General features: G+C 41.3%; 1 long non-coding RNA gene across 1 annotated transcript; it reads left to right on the top strand.

The window, feature by feature from the left end:
- The first annotated feature begins 8,491 nt into the window (after nucleotides 1-8,491).
- LOC147379239 (uncharacterized) lies at nucleotides 8,492-18,685 on the top strand. The gene is made up of 3 exons (XR_015157985.1): nucleotides 8,492-8,908; nucleotides 13,165-13,264; nucleotides 13,899-18,685. It is a non-coding gene; the product is annotated as an uncharacterized LOC147379239 (long non-coding RNA).
- Nucleotides 18,686-18,898: the final 213 nt, after the last annotated feature.

Below are 18,898 nucleotides of genomic sequence, written 5' to 3'. Positions count from 1 at the left end.
TATAACAACTTATAATGGAAAAGAATCTGAAAAAAGGCAGATTTTATATACATCTGAATCACTTTGCCATACACTTGAAACTAACACAACATTGTAAATTAACTATTGTTGTTGTTCAGTCGCTAAGTCGTATCTGATTCTTTGTGACCCCATGGACCACAGCATGCCAGGCTCCTCTGTCCTCTACTATCTCCCAGAGTTTCTCCTGGAACTATACCTTAATGAAAAATCATGCCTTAATAAATATATATATGTACATATATATATCTGATGCTGGGAGGGGTTGGGGGCAGGAGGAGAAGGGGACGACAGAGGATGAGATGGCTGGAGGGCATCACCAACTTGATGGACATGAGTTTGAGTGAACTCCGGGATTTGGTGATGGACAGGGAGGCCTGGCGTGCTGCGATTCATGGGGTCACAAAGAGTCGGACACGACTGAGCGACTGAACTGAACTGAACTGAACTGATATCTTAAAAAAAAAGAGTTCAAGTGCATCATTGTGAGTAACGATAATAAAATCAAAACATCTCCTAAAAGTCCCCCGTGAGTCCATAGGAGCCTCTAGGTAAAGATGGTTGACAGAGCTACCAACTTATTGAGGAAGCAGATCAAAACTAAAACTACTGATATTGTTGTCCATGCCTGTAATACCCACAGCCACCATTTCTGAGTAGTTACCCTGTACTGTGCCCTTTGCCACACTGTCCTTTTTTATTTAGCAATAATTTACATACAGTAAAATACACGTGTCTTAAGTGTTCAACTCGAGTTCTGACAATTCTATACACTCTTGTAACCACCAGTCCTGTAAAGATAGAAATGAGCTCCCCTCCCCAGGCTTGCTTGTTACTTTGCGTAACTTTAAAGTCAGTTCCCTCCCGGGAAGACAACCAACATTTGATCTCTATCGCTATAGATTCATTTTGTTCTGTCCTAGAATTTAGCATAAATGGAATCATGCTATTTGTTCCTCTGCTTTCTTTCACTCAACATAATGAGATTCGCCCATGTTATGTATCAGTAACTTGTTCTTTTGTATTGCTTTATAGTATTCAATTACATGGATATACCAACCTACTCCAATATTCTTGCCTAGAAAATTCCACGGACAGAGGAGCCTGGAGGGCTACAGTCCATGGTGTCAAAAAGAGTCGGACACAACTGAGTGACTGAACACATTGCTGCATTGTATTCAATTACATGGATATACCATGATTTGCTTATCTTTTCACCTATTGATGGACATGCAGATTGTTTCTGGTTTCTAGATATTAAGAATGAGACTGCCATGAACATTGTTGCACAAATCTTTCAGGAACATATCTCTTGGATAGGTTTTCATATCTCTTGGATAAATATCTATAAGTTTAATTATAGAGTTATAGGGTGGATTATGCTTAACTTCCTAAGAAATTGAAAAACAATTCTCCATAATGTTTGCACCATTTAAATGTCGACCAGCAGCATATGAATGTTTCAGGTGTTCTACAACTTGGTGTTATCTGTTGTTTTAATTTTAGTCATTATAATGTATATCTAGTGGCATTTCATTATGATTTTAGTTTGCCTTTCCCTGATGAATAAAGATATTGACTATCTTTTCACCTATTTATTGTTCATTCATATATCTTCCTTTATGAGTTTCTCTTCTCAGATCTTTTATCCATGTTTTTATGGGGCTGTTTGTCTTCTTATTGGTGAGTTTTGAGAGTTCTTGGTATGTTTTGGATACAAATTCTTTGTGAGATCTATGCTTCCCTAGTTGCTCAGATGGTAAAGAATCTGCCTGCAATCCAGGATCGCTGGGTTCCCAGAGGAGGAGATGGCAACCCACTCCAGTATTCTTGCTTGGAGAATTCCATGGACAGAGAAGCCTGGCGGACTACATGAGGTCTCAAAGAGTAGGGCAAACTGAGCGACTAATACACACACACCATGCAGATATATGTATTACAAATATTTTCTTATTTTCTCCTAGTCTATGTCCGACCTTTTTATTTTCTTAACAGTATCTTTTGATGAGCAGAAAATTTTATGGTTAATGCTTTCCATGTCCCAACAAACAAGTCTTTGCCTATCCCAACATAACTAAGATATTCTCCTATGCTTTCTTTTAGAAGATTTATGGCTCTGATTTTATATTATGTCTATAATCCATCTCAAATTAATTTTGAATGTGAACTTGTAGGAGTCGAGGATCATTTCCCCTTGTAGGGCTATCCAGTTGTTCCAGAATACTTTGTCGAAAAGGTTTTCTTGTCTTGCATTGAAATAACTTGGCACCTCCGTCAATTACCATGTTACATATTTAATCTTCACAAGCCTGAGGTGTATTTTCCCCATTTTAGAGATTAGGAAAATGGAATACTATTCAGACATTAAAAAGGAATGAAATTCTGCCATTTGCAACAACATGGATGTACCTGCAGAGTATTATGGTTAGTGAAATATCAGATCAAGAAAGACAAATACTCTGTAATGACTTATTTGTGGAGTTTATAAATAAAACAACTTAGTGAATATAATGAAACAGAAACAGACCCACAGATATAGATAACAAACTAGTAATCACCACTGGGGAGAGGATGGGGGAGGGGTATTATGGGGGTAGAGAATTAAGAGATACAGACTACTATGTATAAAATAGATAAGCAACAAGGATATATTGCATTGCACAGGTAAAGATAGATTTTATAATAACTTTGACTAGAGTGTAATTTGTAAAAGTATTGAATCACTATGTTATACACCTAAAGCTAATATACTCTTGTAAATCAATTATGCTTCAATAAGAAAAAGAAAGTCATAAACTCCCTTCAAACATAGTTGTCTCCAGAAAACTGTAGTTTTGTCATAAATATGAAACATGTATGTTCTGCTAGGACACAGAGAGATTACAAAAGAGACTGAAGCCTGAATTATGGGGCACTGTCAGAAAAGGAGACTTCCAAGGTTATTGAGCTGCTGTGAGATGTAAGGTTACTGAACCGAGCTGCTGGCCACAGATGCCCACACTGGAAGTTCAAAGGGCACCAAGAAATGCAGCTAAGAAGCAGCACCCTTGCAGGGCAGGTTATCTGGGGGTAAGAGAAGCCACAGCCCACGCAGAGGGTGATGTGGTTACCAAGTTAATTCTTCAAAAGAGCCTGCCCCTCAGAAGAGATGATGGAGCAATTTCCATCTCAAAGACACTGTCAGCAGGAAATCATGGGGTGACCCGAGCTAGAGGCTAAGCTCTCCAGGGAAGAGGGAAGGCAGTCTCTAGAGAAACACAGAGGTGATCCATCATGAAGACAGAAGGTCAGTGTCCACAAATTCAGGAGGGATTAAAAACAAAAGGGCAAAGCTCCTGATGAAAAGTGAAATCTAAGCAGTAGGAAGAGAAACTCCAGATATAGAAGCCAATGAGGAGTTTCACTTTAAAATCTCTTTGGCGGGGTCTGAGGAACCACCCTTCCTATCAGGACACAGTCAAACATTCTTATCTCTACAATCAAAGTGGATAATTCAGCACATCTCTGGGAAACAGAGAACAACGGATTTGGGCTTTTTAAGAAAGAGCTGTCTGTTGCTCTAGTCCTCTAAGTTATTAGAATATATCTTCAGTCCTACCTTCAGAGTTCTACAAATAGAACCTTGCAGTTAATGACAAGGCTCACCATTTCAGTAGCTCGTGAGAAAGTTAGATTGGTGAATCAAATCAGTGAAATGTCTCTTCAGGTCTTTGTAATCTTTTATTATTCTCTGAAGAAAATAGAAACAACATGGATTTTCTCACCAGATAAGAGGCAATTTGGTTAAAATACATGTGCAAACACAGGAACTCAATTACCCACACAAATGAAAGGAAGGACAGGTAATTCACAAACAGCCATTAAGCCACGTAGTATCAACAGCCACCCTTTATTAACGTGGTAGGTTTAATGTGGTAGGGCAGGCCCTATATTCAGCACCTCACATACAGGAATTTAATCCTCGGGAAATTCTGTGATTGGGACTTCCCTGGCAGTCCAGTGGCTAGGAGTCCATGCTTTCACTGCAGGAGGCCCAGGTTCAATTCCTGGTCAGGAAACTAAGATCCCACACACCACACAGCAAGGACAAGAAAAGAAAAATTCTGTGATAATAACAACAATGGCAACTGATATAAATACTATTTCATTTGTTTCTCAGACCAAGAGTGGGAGGGAGACACTATCATTATCCCATTTAATAGATAAGGAAAGAATTTAAATACACAAAATAAATGTAAAGACACTAAATATAGTTCCTGTGGTCATATAGCTAGGGATTGTGGACCATGGAATCAATCCAAGTGTCTGATCCTGTTATCTGTATCTTTAACTACAAGACACTCCCCACATTTAACAAATGAGGTGACTGAGCCCTAGAGAAGATAGAGCTCTGGTCCTCCTAATTTCAAGTCTCCATGCTCAAATGGATTTTCACACCCAACCTAACTTCTATTTGCATTTTTTTGAGGATTTCGTAAAACAGGAAATCCCAGGGCTTCAAACCAACACCCAAGCTCCACGGTAAAGGACCATCTCAAGAGAAGCCGGATGGGTATCTGAGTGATGCACCCCGACCTACACACCACCCTGAAGATGGCCCTGAGCACCTTTTGGACAACAATGTCAACCATGTATCATCATTCGACTCCCACTTACCCTGGCAGGGAGAGGAGAACTATTTAGGACTTACAGTGAATACATGTAGGGAACATAGGGAAAGATAGTCTGTCGCTCCATATTTTTTTTAACAATAAATTAACTTAAAGCTCAGAGCTGATGGAAGAAAGTTGAGTAATGGAAGAGAGTAGTGGACACCAGCTGTTGGCAGTTTACCTCCTTCTCCCCATTTGTGGGTTTTTATTCAAAGTGTTCTGCCTTTCCACCACCCAGTGATGGCATGTGACTCAGGTTAGACCAATAGATCAATCCCAGAAATTCAGTTTTAACTGGAGACATGCAAAGAGAGGTTTCTTTTTTGAATTGAGTCACACTGGATAGAGTGACCATTGGTTCCTACTATGAGGTCTCCCAGAGCTTCTAAATCCCTATTCCTCTGTAACAGGGTCCAGCAGCTTTCTCTTCCGTTCTGTGAGCAGCCTCCAATACATTCCTTTTCAGCTAAGGTAGCTAGGGTTCTTTTCGGTTGCCTGCAACCAAAAACCCTTAAATGAATCTCAAGTTGGCCAAGAGGAGGCATCCCTTGACATGGTGAATCTCAGCATCAGAATCTACTGCAGACATCAGAAAGTGACTGACTGACTGATACAGGGAAAATGAATGGAGAAATGGGGCTGTTTCCAGAGACAAGAAGATGAAAGAATAGGCTCTAGTTTTGTTGGTTTCTAATTACAGAGTTTTTCACCCCCTGGAATTCTCTGTCCCTTGCATGATTCACACCTTCTATGGTTACTCATCACTTAAGCCCATATATTTTTCATCCTGTGAGAAGTAACTCAGCTGTCTAGAGCATGATGCTAATGAGGGCTGCACTTCTGACTTGACTTTTGTGGGCTGGTTACCTTAGTTCTGAGTCACAGACAAGAATGACACTTGAAACCCAATCAAAGTTCTTTTAACATTTCATGGGGCTGGAGTAATGAAGTTGATGGACAACACTAATCGCTGTCACAAATTCAGGTTCAGCTCATGTTTCTTAAAACTCAGAGCCATGCCAGGTAGTGCATTAGGCACTTCACAGGCATTATCTCATTGACCGTCAAGCAGGCACTCGTAACAAATGCATCCAAGTGGATTACAAATGAATGACATAACCATGTTGAAGACCAGTGAGGAAGGAAGGAACTGAGCTAAGCAACTTTTTTAGCTAAGCTAAAAACAGTGTCTTAACTGGATACTACAAGGCTAAAGACATAAAGAAGTTTCTCTAGTTGGTAACTCTGCTACTCACAGGAGTACTGGGTTAGCAATTCTAAAACCACGTTGTGTGTATGCTAGGAACACATAAGAAATTATATTGCTGATCATAAGAACCAAATTTCCTACTGCTAGAGGAAGAAGTGACAAATAAGGAAAGAAGGAGGTGAGAATAATCTGTCATGCTAGATGACCGTGGGAGGTTAGCAACATGAATTTATTGCTAAATTTTTGTGGTTAAAATATACACAACAGACAATTCAGTGGCATTAACTACATTCACATTGTTTTGCAACCATCAACATTATCCATCTCCAGAGCTTTACTTAATATCATCCCAAACTGAAACTCTGTAACTTCTCAGGGTCTCATTGTTCGGTCCTTGTAGTGTCTTTGGTTTTGCTACCATGGCTCATGGTTAATTGGAATACATATACAGCTACAAAAATATAAAAAGAAATATAGATATATCTGTGTGCATATGTTAGAATACACACACATGTGTCCTAGCTCAGACTATCTTCTGAGAGATCCTAGAAATAGTAATAACTAGTAGCAATGAGCACAACTGCTACCCTGTTCTTGGTCTCTAATACCATGCTACCATAAAAGGAACTCTCGCCCCTTGGAGAAGAGGTTGATTCCAGGACTGCAGCAGGAAAAACATAAAATGAACTTGGAGCATTTCACAATGGCAGAAGGTTAAAAAGTGAGTTTTTTAACAAAAAATAAGAAGACTGTAAGGGCATATGAAAAAGCACAGGCACCAACCTGAAAGAGCAAAAGCTGGAATAATTGGTGCAACAAGATAAATAACAATAGTATTGGATCATAACTGAAAGGTTAAAATAAATGTTCTCTGAGTCTATAGTATAATAAATAAATGGTTGAATGAATAAGTAATAGATAGGAAAGGACAATACTTCCTTACAGAAGAATTGCAATAAATAAGTGTAAGAGGAGTTAGAGAAATAGTAAATCACTATCAGAACACCACTGTAGTACCCACTGGAGGCAAAACCCACTGATGGTTATTAAAATTAGTGAGTTAAAATTTAAGGAGAAACACGTGTATACCTGTGGCAGATTCATGTTGATATATGGCAAAACCAATACAATATTGTAAAGTTAAAAAATAAAATAAAAAAAAATTTAAGGAGAAACAGGATATTTTTATAATTTCAAACTATCTCCCCCAAAATAAATATTTATTCATTTCAAAGTTAAATGCAGTCATTTTAAAGCAGAGAAAGCACCTTAGCCAAATGATAAAGGCTAACATCAGTAGTGATGTCATTATGACATCATGCACCCTCCAATATGACCCACAGACAAGGGCACATCACCCCAGTGGTATTCATCCCAATAATCCACAACTCCAGTCTAATCAGAAGAAAATATCACACAAACCCAAACACAGATATATTCTACAAAATCTCTGATCTGTATTTTTCAAAAATATCAAAGTCATGAAAAACAAGGAGAGATTGAAATATTGTCACAGATCCAAGGAGACTAAAGAGGCATTATACTTAAGTGCATCCTGGACTGAATTCTGGAACAGACAAAAGGTGTTAGAAAAACAGGAAATTCTACAATCATCTGTAGTTTAGTTGGTAATATTATGCCAATGTTAACATCTGAGTTTTCATAATTATGCTACAGTTCTGTAAGATTTTAACATTTGAGATAGCCTGATAAAGGATATACAGAAGCTCTCTGTACTACATTTGCAACTTCCCTGAAAGTCTAAAATTATCTCAAAATTAAATATTTAATATCTCAAAATTAAAGATATTAAAAATATCTTTAGATATTTTTAAATATCTAAAGAAAAAAACAGACACACGGAATGAAAATTATGAGAGTCCTGAGACATGACCTTTCCAGGCAACAAGGGAACACTCATTTTTCATGAATTAGGAACTCACAGTGGGAGTTCACCGTTTCTCCCCACCAGAAGTATAAAGCCCTCAGGGTCCGTTGATGAGGCAACGGATTTAGGAAGCACTATGGCATTGGCCTGAGGCAGATCTGAGTTTGAATTTGGGGAATTTGTCAGGGAAAAGTTGTTCCACATCTCTGAAATGTAACGTTTCCAGATTTGTTGTGAATATTAAATATGAGGTCATATTTCAGAAAGCACTTTTCCACAGTAGGTATTCACTGAATATCATTTTAGGGACTTCCCTGGTGGCCCAGTGGTTAAGAGTCTGCCTTGCAGTGCAGGGGAAGTAGGTTCGATCCCTGGTGGGGAAACCAGGATCCCACATGCCTGCGAAGAAACTAGGCTGGTGTGAGTCAGCGCACCACAGCAAAGACCCTGAATGATGCGACCAAGACCCAGCACAGCCCAAATGGATAGTGAAAATCCTTTCTTTCCTTTGCTTCTGCTTTAAGCGTGTTAGAATATGAAAAGAAAACAAGACGTGTTCCCTGTTATGTCAGGGCCTTATAATCCAGATTGGGACAAAATGTACACGGGTGTAAAATAATGACCAAAGAACGGTTTCACACTCTGATACCAATGCTGCATTCACCTGGGAGCGGGACCGTGTGTACCAGAGCACAGTCCACACGAAAGGAGAGACGAGAGAAATGTGAGCCAGCGTCTCCCAGGCCGCCTTCGAGAGCAGCGGAACTGCCCTGAGCCTAGCGTCAGCGGACGAGGACTGGGTGGGGCTGGGGTGAAACTGAGCCCCCTTCTGGAGAGGGAAAGCAGCAAAGGCGAGAAGACAAGTACGCGTGCGTGGATGCAGCTATTTCCACTTACTTTCCCATTATTTTTGCAGATAAAACAGACCACTGGGAGATATGTTCATTTGGAGCACAGGATGAATGTGAGGAAACAACAAACCCTCTTGACTAATTTAGGAGGAAGCAGAATTCTGGAGAGCTGAAATGCAGCCCAAGTTCTTCTGGATGCTGGAGGCAGAAGAGACTGTGGCCGGTTAGTGAAGAAAAGTAGGGCTCAAGGGAAGCACGATTTAGTTTGAACTGTATTTGCTATACAGAAGTGAGTTTCTTTTGTTTTATTGTGTTTGTTTTAATCGAAATATAATTGATTTACAATGCTATGGTAGTTTTAAGTATACAGCCAAGTGATGTGTGTGTGTGTGTGTGTGTGTGTATTCTTAGTGAATATATGTCTATCTAAGAACTGATACTGGTATAAAGTAGATAACTAATGAGAACCTACTGTGTAGCACAGGGAACTCTATGCAATGCTCTGTGGTGACCTAAATGGGAAGAAAATTCAAAATAGAAGAGATAAATTTACACACATAGCGGATTCACTTTGCTATACAGTAGAAACTAACACAATATCCTAAAGCAACTATACTCCAATACTCCAGTACTTTTGCCTAGAAAATCCCATGGACGGAAGAGCCTGGTAGGCTGCAGTCCATGGGGTCGCGAAGAGTCGGACATGACTGAGCGACTTCCCTTTCACTTTTCACTTTCATGCATTGGAGAAGGAAATGGCAACCCACTCCAGTGTTCTTGCCTGGAGAATCCCAGGGACGGGGGAGACTGGTGGGCTGCCGTCTTTGGGGTCGCACAGAGTCGGACACGACTGAAGCGACTTAGCAGCAGCAGCAGCATACTCCAATAAAAATTAATTTTTAATATATATATATTCTGTTTTCCAGATTCATTTCCCTCATGGGTTATTACAAGATATTGAATACAGTTCCCTGTGTTATGCAGTTGTTGTTGTTGTTTAGTTGCTAAGTTGTGTCCAACTCTTTCGTGGCCCAAGGACTATAGCCTGCTATGCTCCTCTGTCCATGGGATTTCCCAGGCATGAATACTGGAGCGGATTGCCATTTCCTTCTCCAGGGCATCTTCCAGACCCAGGGATCGAACCCAGGTCTCCCACATTGTGGGTGAATTCTTTACCAGCTGAGCCACAAGGGAAGGCCAAGAATACTGGAGTGGGTAGCCTATCCCTTCTCTTCCCAACCCAGGAATCAAACCGGGGTCTCCTGCATTGCAGGCAGATTCTTTACCAACTGAGCATATAGTAGGTCCTTATTATTTACTTATTTTAAATAAGCACCGAAGAATTGATGCTTTTGAACTGTGGTGTTGGAGAAGACTCTTGAGAGTCTCTTGGACTGCAAGGAAATCCGACCAGTCCATCCTAAAGTAGATCAGTCCTGGGTGTTCATTGGAAAGATTGATGTTGAGGCTGAAACTCCAGTACTTTGGCCACCTGATGTGAAGAGCTGACTCATTTGAAAAGACCCTGATGCTGGGAAAGATTGAGGGCAGGAGGAGAAGGGGACAACAGAGGATGAGATGGATGGCATCATCAACTCGGTGGACATGGGTTTGGGTGGACTCCAGGAGTTGGTGATGGACAGGGAGGCCTGGCGTGCTGCGATTCATGGGGTCGCAGAGTCGGACACGACTGAGCGACTGAACTGAACTGAAACATAGTAGTGTGCATATGTTAATCCCAGACTCCTAATTTATCCCTCCCCTCACCTTCTCCGTATTGTAACCACAGTTTGTTTTCTATGTCTGTCTCTTTCTGTTTTGTAAATAAGTTTACTTGTATCCTATTTTTTTTTAGATACCATGTATAGGTGACATCATATGAGATTTGTCTTTGTCTGGCTTACTTCACTTAGTGTGATAATCTCTAGGTCAATCTGTATTGCTGCAAAAGGCATTATTTCATTCTTTCTTATGGCTGAGTAATATTGCATTGTATCCAAGTACCACATCTTCTTTATCCATTCATCTGTCGATGGAAATTTAAGTTGTTTCCATGTCTTGGCTATTAGAAATAGTGCTGCAATGAACATTGGAACGCCTGTATTTTTTAAATTAGTTTTCCCAGATATGTGCCCAGGAGTGGGATTACTGCATCATATGCTGCTGCTGTTGTTGTTTTTCAGTCGCTCAGTCATGTCTGACTCTTTGTGACTCCATGGACAGCAGCACGCCTGGCTTCCCTGTCCTTCACCATCTCCTGGAGCTTGCTCAAACTCATGTCCATTGAGACAGTGATGCCATCCAACCATCTCATCTTCTGTCATCCCCTTCTCCTGCCTTCAATCTTCCCACCATCAGGGTCTTTTGTAATGAATTGGCTCTTCGCATCAGGTGGCCAAAGTATTGGAGCTTCAGCTTCAGCATCAGTTCTTCCAATGAATATTCGGAATTGATTTCCTTTAGGATTGACTGGTTTGATCTCCTTGCAGTCCAAGGGAATCTCAAGAGTCTTCTCCATCGTACGGTAGCTCTATTTTTAGTTTTCTAATGAATCCATACTGTTCTCCATAGTGGCTGTACCAATTTACATATCAACAGTATAGGAAGGTTTCCTTTTCTCCACACCACAGCATTTATTATATGCAAACTTTTTGATGATGGCCATTCTGACCAGATTGAGGTGATACCTCTTTGTAGTTTTGATTTGCATTTCTCTAATAATCATTCCCAAGAGCATTTCTTCATGTGCCTGTTGGCCATCTGTACATTTTCTTTGGAGAAATGTCTATTTAGATCTTCTGCCCATTTTTTGATGGGTTTGTTTCCTTTTTTTTTTTCACAGAAGTGGTTTAAGCAGAGGAGTCCTATGATCATAGCATGGAATATTAGGCAGGATTCTGTTGCAGGGAAATAAAAACCACTTCAGCAATTTTAAGTGGAAAGAAAATTAAGTGTCTATAAAATCATTGAAAAGGCTGGAGACTTGGTCTCTAGGCTGTCCTATTAGAGGGAATGTAAATTGGTAAAATCTTTTTCAAAAGCTGTTGAATGGCACCTATTAAATTGTACATATGTATTTTTTAAATTTTCATTGTGTATCAGCATATCATTGATTTACAGTGTTGTGTTAATTTCAGATTTACAGCAAAGTGATTCAGTTATACATAAACATATATTAATTATTTTTCAGATTCTTTTCCCAATATTTTAATATCAATATTTCAGAATATTGAGTAGAGTTTCCTGTCCTGTACATTAGGTCCTTGTTGAATATATATATATATACATATATTATATATATAATATTTTATTTAGGAAATAAATAAATAGAAAAACTCAGTTCTAGAAAAGAAAATTATGTATAAACACAAAAAGATTTACAAGATTGTTCATGGGAGCATTTTTTCTACCAGTGAAAAAAATTTTGTCTACTTCCTAAGTGGAAGAGGTTAATAAAGCATGATACGGAATACTGTGCATTCATTAAAAGAATACATCGAGCCTTCATGGGAAAATCCCCCAGACATACTGTAAATTGAAAACCAAGTCACAAAGCAAAACTCACAGTATGTCCCATTATTGTGTTTTTAAAGTACTTGGACCGAACGAATGGAGAGCAGGGTTCACAGTGGGTGTCTCTCAGAAAGAAAGATAGTTGGGAGTATGCTCTGGAGAAGCTGTCATGTTTCCCTCTGAATATTCCTGCATTGTTTAATATATGAATATTCATGCATTCATATACTAGTAGTGTGGTAAAAACATGAGGAATTGGTCCCCTCCTCCAAACCTCTTATTAAAACACAATAAGGAAAACAATGCTGATCCTAAGTTGAATCATGATAGAGATAGATGAGAAGTACCATTCTTCTCATATAAGAAATGGACTGTTATCCATCTCAAGTAGAAACAATTACTGAAAGTCAGCAGCAAGTCAGTTTCTCCTTTTGTCCTGGTGAGTTGGGAAGAGGAGGGAAGAATGGAGATTTCATTTTTCCTTTATGTGCCAAATACATATGACTTTAGCATAAGGGATGCTTTGAAAGACTGGCAGCAGAGCTCTGAATCCATTGGAAGACTGAAAATTGTGAGTTTAGAAAGCAGAAGAGGGCACACCAGACAGCCCAACAACATACACAAGTCCCCATCTGGGCAGAGTGTGGTCAGGTCTCCCCCAGCAGGACCAACACCACCCACCTCTGCCTGCCACAACATATCTCCAATGGCCCCTGCATCCTTGCATCACTCCCTGAAAATCCCAAGCCCTGGTGGAAGCATCTTATTGACCAAGCAAGCAAGGAGTAAGGAAGGGTATCTGTTCCTCTCCTTGATTTAGTCATGGGCCTTGCCCATCCCCAAGACACCAACAAGCAGAGACACGTCCCAAATAAGAAGGGCACTTTGGTGCTGAGAAAACAATGACAAATGTCAACCACATGTGGGGAGTTCCACTCAGATTTGCTTGATTGTTGAAGAGATGCCCTATTGGCCTGTCCATTTGCCTTGGTCTAACGATTTCATTTGCTTTGGATTTTCGTTTATTTCAAGTCAGCTGAGCACTTCACAAACCGCTTGAGAGAAGGAGGCTCCTAGAGAGGAAGTGGCCTCACTTCTGAAGAAGGCATCGGTGGCAGCATCCATGAAATAGGTATTTATGGAGCTGAGAGCCAGAGGTGGTGACTGATGCCCTGTCCCGCAGCATTCTGTTGAAGCAATGTGCCCTATGTCAGGATCCCCATTGCATCAGAAAATGAAGCAAACGATTGGGAAGTGTATAGGCTGGCTGACTGTGGGGGCCAGCGGGTTGTAGCCACGCCTTCAGCAGACTGATGGGTTATACTCCAGAAAAGAGTTATTCAGCCTAGACTAGGGAGACAAAAAAGAAAATTCAATTGAGGTTCATAAAACTTATGAAGCATATGCTGAGAAGTGCCTCAGCAACTCACTCTCAGCCTTGTCCCATAAATAACACAAGGACAAAGGGAGAAGGAAAATGAAATTGGAGACTAGGAAAAAAAATCTCTTTCACACACCCAGGAGTTTAGATGAGGCATGCTCCTCCAGCAGGCAGTAGAGCACACAGGATGGCAAAATGTCTTTGGACGGGCCCATTTCATTTGATTTTTTTTTTTTTTTACCACTTTTGGCCTTTGCAGGTATGGGGTATTGGCACTTCTTGATTTAGAACGCAATTATATGTTTATTGGAAAAGGAGGGGCCAGGACGATGATATGTAAGAGCAATTTGTAAATAACCATATTCATTTCTGCATTTCACCCCAGGCTCTCCATGTGATCCTCATCAATTCAGGAAAGGAAATATGTGAATTTCTTTAATCCAGGACATCTCTGGGCAGATGTGGACACAAGTGAAGAGAAATCTGAAGGTTTGGTCACATCTTGGCAGACCATCAGAGTCCTCGCTTGCTGACAGCTGAAGGAGCAGGCATAAGCTGTTTCCAGCACTTTCTCACTTTTATCAAGCCACAAGGAAGAGTGGGTGCAGCTCCTGGTAGCTGCACCCCAGGAGCCTCTTGCCTGAAACCACTTTTGTCTTTCTCATCTAGTAAACCAGCAGCTAAGGCAAGGGGGCTAATTGAGATAATACAATTACCTCGGAATGTATTGGTTACTGAATTTCTTTTTTAAGGGGCCAAGAAAAGCAAACAGGACCATACGGCTCTCTCTTAGGCCATTCTTATGGCTTTAGGCCATCACTCCCTGTCAAAATGAAGGGACGAGAACTGCCTCTGAAATCATTAAATGCAGAGAGAGCAATATTTGTGTGGCAGACAGAGCCAAGAAGATGCTGGGGGATGTGACCAAAGAGGAAAAGAGCCAAGGCAAGAAATCAGGCTAAGCAGAAGCAGAAAGAACCCTGCCAGTCCTGGAGACATAAGTGGCCTGTCGGCGTCCTCACAAAGGATTGCTTCAATTTACATTTTTTTAAGGAACAAAAGACATAAGAGGCCAGATGCCATAATTTCAGACAAAGCAGTAGCTAGAAAGGCCAATTCTCCTACAGAGAACTAGACTGTATATTGTTCTCATTATCCACTCATATGCCCTCTGCTTTCACATAAAACCTAGTGCCCATTTCCAAAAGGGGAAATTTACTGCTGTCTACAAGCCCATTGTTATGGAAGCTATTTGTATCAGTTAGAAATATCTGCAGATGCAGATAAAACGACTATCAGGGACTTAAATAGGTAGAGATTTATTGGTTTTATGCGAGAAGCAGTCTGGGGGTTTGCACTCTCACAGTAGCTTAGAAACTCAGCACCGGCATCCAGATTCCAGGTTCTTCTCTTCATCCTGTTCCACAAGCCTTGTATCTTAAGCTTCTGTTCTCATGCTTGTTGCCGCATGGCTCCAAAATAGCTGCTGCATCTTAAATCATCACATTTAATTCCAGGCAGGAAGCAAAGAAAGAAACAGAAGGAGGAAGCATTGTATCCAGAAGGGGAATGTTTTTCCAAAACTCCTTTAGAAGCATTCTGCTTACAACTCGCTAACCAGAATGGTGTTCCATGGCCACTCTTAGCTGCAAGGGAGTCTGAGAGGTGGGCATTTTTAGTGAAAGGAGTGACTATGGAACACCATAATATCTCAGTGAGCTCCTGACCACAGGTCACCGTCACAGTTGAAACCCTCTGAAAATCAGTCTTTCTCAGAGGAAAAACAAATACCGTATATTGACGCACATGCATGGAATCTAGAAAGGTGATACAGGCGAGTCTGTTTGCAGGGCAGTGATAGAGATGCAGATGTTGAGAATGGGCATGTGGACACGGGGCAGGGGAAGAGGAGGTTGAGACAAACTGGAACAGCAGCATTAACACATATACACTACCATGTATAAAATGGACAGTTAGTGGGGAGCTGCTGTGTAGCCCAGGGGGCTCAGCTCAAGTGCTCTGTGCTGATCTAGAGGGGTAGGGTTGGGGGATGTGAGGGAGGGGATATATGTAGACTTACAGCTGATTTATTTCATCATACAACAGAAACTAACACAACATTGTAAAACAACTATACTTCCCCCCGCCAAATAAAAGTTAGTCTTTCTCTGCCTCCAATCCTTGATCTAGACCCTTGATCTAGACCCCACCCTGTGTCCCTGATATATGCATACATGCTAAGTCACTTCAGTCATGTCCAACTCTTTGAGACCCTATGGACTATAGCCTGCCAGGCTCCTCTGTTCATGGGATTCTCCAGGCAAGAATACTGGAGTGGGTTGCCATGCCCTCCTCCAGTGGATCTTTCCGACTGAGGGATGGAACCCGTGTCTCTTATGTTTCCTGCATTGGCAGGCAGGTTCTTTACCGCTAGCACCATCTGGGATTCATATGTCACATCAAATGTCTCTTGCTCAGGGAGGCTTTCCTGGCCACCTTCCTTAACATGTTTAGTTTTTCCTTATTCTCTATTTTTCTGCCTGGTGCTTCTGTTACATGTCTAAAAGCTCCTTGAGAGCAAGTATTCTGCCAATACTATCTCCTGTGCCTGAACCAGTGCTTGGCATAGAGAAGATGTTCAATAAATGTCAGCCCTATAACTTTGAAGCAAACATTTATCAAATATCACCAGGTATGATTCTCAATGCTTTACATATATTAATTCACTTAAACTTTACAGCAACCCTATAGGTAAATGCTGTCATCCCGTTTTTCAGATGAGAAAACTGAGGCTCAGAGAGGTTAAAACTGAACAATAAACACAGAGCTGGGACTCAAAGGCAGACACAGGCTCCGGAGCAAAGATGTTAGCCACTGCTTTATTCTGCCTCCACCTTGTAGAAGTTTTCACAACACAGTCAGGTGGGTTGTGGCAGTACCCGTCTACTCTTCCCGACATATTATCATAAGATTTCATTCAACTCAGTAGTTATCCCAACTTCTTTTTTTTTAGGTCTTTTTTTAATGTGAACCATTTTTAACGTCTTTATTGAATTTGTTACAGTATTGCTTCTGCATTGGAAGGTGAAGTCTTAACCACTGCACTACTAGAGAAGTCGCTGTCCTTAGTTCTTAATCTTTTTCTCCCTTCTCTCCATGGCTAGACGTGACCCCAGGCCTCCTTTAATGCTTCATGAATTGGGCACAAAATAGGCACTAGTAAACATTTATTAACAACTTGTTATTGTCCTTAAATGCTTGGGAGAATCATCGTTTGTTGGAAATAACCTACATTTTTAAAGCCAACTGTAAAAATAGTTACACTTTTCTGTTCAGGGAAGTTTCCAGAAGGGTAGATGTAATTCATTGAATACCTACTTTATGCTAACATTGTGCTGGATGCTGTCTGTACGTTCTCATCCTTTCAACTATCCTGTAAAGAAAGCAACATTTTTTCCATTTTTGAGATGAGAAACAGAGCCTTCAGGAGTTTCAGTGAATTGTCTACAGTTGTGTCACAAGGAGCAGGTGGAGGAGCAGTATTCCAGTTCACCGGGTTTCACCATCTTGTGAAAGAATTAAATGCCTTCCCAAGCCTGAGCTCCTCACCAGGGAAATGTGAGGCGGTAAACTTTCAACCATGGACTCGAAGGAAATCAAGATCCATAAGAGAGTTTAACAGACAGAACTCTATCCCCCTAATGAAAAGGTATTACTCTCCTTCCAAGAGTTGTGCTGAGAGGTAGGCATTTCTGAAACAACCACAGAGCCAGTTCACAAATCATGCAAGGAAAGGAGCATTATGACTTGACGGTCTCATCGTATATGCCCAGCTTCTCCCGGGGAGAAAGCTCGCCTTATTCACAGCCCCTTTCTGCAAAGGACTTTTAGCTCTAATCCAAAAATCAAACCCACCTTCAAAGGATAAAGATTGGCCCATTGGGACTTCCCTGGTGGTCCAGTGATTAGGACTCTGTGGGTTTCATCCCTGGTCAAAGAACTAAGATCCCACAGGCCAAGGATGACACAGCCAGGAAAAAGAGAGAGATTGGCCCATCACTGGAGATGATGACAAGGTTGTGATTATCTCCAATTTACAAGGGAGGAAGCACAAACTCAGAGCTTGATTCCATTGCCTGAGGTCATTCATTTTGTCATCAGGGGAGCCCAAGCTTGACCCCTCATCTTAGGACACTGAACCCATGCTCTTTCTCCATTTCTAAGAGGCACTTCATTGTCTAGGACGGGATATAGAGTCGAGGAGACAGAGGAAGAGGGAATATGTGACAGGCGTTGGTGGCGTCATTGAAATCAGCCCACCTCAGCTCAGGCTTTGACTGTGGAAGATGCCACATGGATGTGTGTTAAAAAGCTGTTGATTTACTTCACAACTCCTGAGATGTCATTATAGTCACATATAGTGACAACTCCTGAGATATTATGTGAAGGCTTGGTGGTTCTTGTTCACAGGGAAAAAATAGTAGGCCCTCTCTGGTAGAATGCATTCCCCCTGGACACTGGGGTTTAGAGATTTCTATTAGTAGGATTTCTGCTCATCTCCTCAGTCTAGCAAGTGGTGGGATTGAAGAACCTCCTGAATCCCATGGGTGACAGGCCACCTGTCACAATGGCTTGGAGCTTTCCATGGGCTCTGGAGTCAGACAGACCTGCGTTCAGTTCCCATCTCTGCTCCCCACCAGGTGGATAACTTCAGTCTGCCCCACCAGCACAGTGGGGAACTGGTGCACTCTTTGAGAGCGGATGTGAGGGTTGGATGTGCTCATGATGCAGAGCCTTGAGCGCCCCATAAGCACTGAGCAAGCTCGCCAATATTTCAGCTGGAAACAGAGGATCCCAGGGGAGCCACTTCCACCCAGCTGTGGGGCCTTAACAGGGCAGAGGAGGCAAAAATTGCTCTTCCTTCAAAGGTCAGGAAGACATTGCCTAGAGGGACCCTGACTTCAGATTGAACCACGTGAGCTCCCTGAATGAATCACTAGAGGTGTGTGAGCACCCCTGCCTCCAGCCACAGCCAGCGTGGGCGGTGTTTGCCGAGGGACACTGTCCCTCCCAGGAAGACAAGGGAGGCAAAGAAAACACCCAAAAGCAGCTTGTTTGCAAAGCAGCCATCCAGAATCTAAGTACACATTTTCAATAAAAATGCACCAAAAACACTGTTTTTCTTTGTTGATACCGTTTCTAGCATTGAAACGCTGTCTAAGAGACACATTACCATAACTGCAGTCACCCTCTGTGCACAGAACCTGCTTCTTTCACAAAATATAATTATTCCCGCTCTCCAGGCTTTTAGCAGAAGATTAACTTGTAACAACTTAAAAGGTCAAAGCTGAGATCAAACTGCCTGCGTTTTAATCTCCAAAAAAT

Source organism: Bos grunniens, chromosome 1 (genome assembly GCF_055505025.1).
Source record: "Bos grunniens cultivar Pamir isolate PY7600 chromosome 1, Bosgru_T2T1.0, whole genome shotgun sequence".
In the NCBI taxonomy this organism is placed as follows: Eukaryota; Metazoa; Chordata; class Mammalia; order Artiodactyla; family Bovidae; genus Bos; species Bos grunniens.
The sequence above is the reverse complement of the archived record's forward strand: the minus strand, read 5'-3'. Positions and strand labels throughout refer to the sequence as shown.